This window comes from Artibeus jamaicensis, unplaced genomic scaffold (assembly GCF_021234435.1).
Source record: "Artibeus jamaicensis isolate MK-2021 breed Jamaican fruit bat unplaced genomic scaffold, CSHL_Jam_final scaffold_584, whole genome shotgun sequence".
Taxonomy (NCBI): Eukaryota; Metazoa; Chordata; class Mammalia; order Chiroptera; family Phyllostomidae; genus Artibeus; species Artibeus jamaicensis.
The window spans coordinates 3,882,076-3,884,038 of record NW_026522048.1 but is presented as its reverse complement, the minus strand read 5'-3'; the positions used below and the strand labels follow the sequence as shown (position 1 = coordinate 3,884,038).

General features: G+C 35.5%; 1 non-coding gene across 1 annotated transcript; it reads left to right on the top strand.

Moving 5' to 3' along the window:
- Positions 1 to 1,537: 1,537 nt before the first annotated feature.
- On the top strand, positions 1,538 to 1,644 carry LOC119050697 (U6 spliceosomal RNA). The gene has a single exon (XR_005082803.2). It is a non-coding gene; the product is annotated as a U6 spliceosomal RNA (small nuclear RNA).
- Positions 1,645 to 1,963: the final 319 nt, after the last annotated feature.

The following is a 1,963-nucleotide window of genomic DNA, read 5'->3' as shown; positions in this document are numbered from 1 at the left end:
TGGTCAAAAAAAGGAAAGATAGAAAGCATCCTAAAAGCATATAATGAAAATTGACTTAATCAAAGACACCAGAAATAATTAATTTTGAGGATGTTACACCAAGTGATTAGGAATTAATTAAGGAAAAATGTTTGCACATGTGTATATGCCAGTGTGTGTTCACATACATATCTGTGTACACATAGCACTCCTGGAAGAGGAGACTGTTGATGTAAAGGCTTTGTTTTAAGGGGGAATTCAACAGTTAGAGCTACTTCAGTGCCTCAAGATAGCTGGCTAGAATACAGGAGTACAGGGGGAGATTACAGGGACAAGTAGAGGTCAGATTCCACAGGGCCTATTCGGTCATTAAGATATTTTGACTCCTTCCTTGAGCTTTCTAAACTAAAATCTTTATGTTTATTCTCAATTGCATCTATTTAATTTATTTTAACAGCATATGGATAAAGTATTACCTTAAATTTTATGTAATACTTTATGTGGCATAAATGACAGAAGAAAATTTCTATCATTTATAGAAAAGGGGTGGGAAGAGGATGGGAGAAAATGAATAATCAATCAGCCATTAAGAGAACGATGACATTAACAATTCTAAAACTATATGGTCATTAATTATTCATTAGTGATGAATAATTATTCACTAGTGATGAATAATTATTTATTAGTAATGAATAATTAAAATGCATTGAGTACTTAAGCAATAGCAACCCTTTACATACCTTATTTCTAAAACTCATCCTATGGCCAGGTAGATAGCACTATCAGTACCGATTACTGATAGGCACACTGGGGCGAGAGGAGATAGGCTGTTTGCTTAAAGTCACAGAGTTAAGCACAGGCACACTGCAATAAAGTGAATATTGCAATAAAACAAGTTACAAAGTTCTTGTTTTCCAGTGCATATAAAAGTAAGGTTTATACCTCATTGTATTCTATTAAGTATACAATATTGTTATGTCTAAAAATTAATGCACATACTTTAATTAAAAATACTTTATTGCTAAGAACTGTTAATTGAGCTTTCAGCAAGTTGTGAACTTTGCTAGTCTTGCCTTGAAGTTGAAGAAAATGCACTATCTACGAAGGGCAATTAAACAAGGTATGCCTTTATGAGATCAAGATTTCAACTCTGCTGCTTTAGAGTTCAAGGTTTATGCAGTGTCTCACTCTGATGAAAGAGTGTCATTGCTGTGAGAAAGATAAGACAAGTTGCCTTTGAGAGAAATATCAAGTGTTTTTAACATGTGCTTTTAATCTCTAAAATTATATTCAAATGATTATCAAGAGGCTTCAGGGATAAATACATCCCAATTAAAAAATAGCCTTCTACTTCACTGAGTTCCAAATAAGGAGGGTAAATTGCCTTCCAGTTTCCAGAAGTGTTTATTCAATATGTTAATGACTAAATATAATAATAATATGATATGAATACATTATAAATTCCCAAATCACAGATAATCTGATTCCAGAAAAGTGTTTATTATTGTGGTTGGATTACTTTGGTATTATTGCTTTGAATGCATTCAAAGTATTGCCAGTGCTCGCTTCGGCAGCACGTATACTAAAATTGGAACGATACAGAGAAGATTAGCATGGCCCCTGCGCAAGGATGAAACATGAATTTGTGAAGCATTCCATATTTTTCCCACCCTTTGCAACAGCGTGGATGGAACTGGAAAGTATTATGCTGAGTGAAATAGGCCAGGTGTTGAAAGACAAATACCATATGATCTCACCTTTAACAGGAAGCTAAACAACAAAACAAACAAGCAAGCAAAATAAAAACAAAGACACTGAAATAGAGAACAGGGGGACAGTGACCAGAGGGGAGAGGGGAGGGAATTTCAGGGGAAAATGGGGAAGCATTTACAGGAACTAGTATAACGGACACATGGACAACAACTGAGGGGTGGGAATGGGAGGGAGGTGGGGAGTACTCAGGGGGTGGGCTGGGATGGGAGTA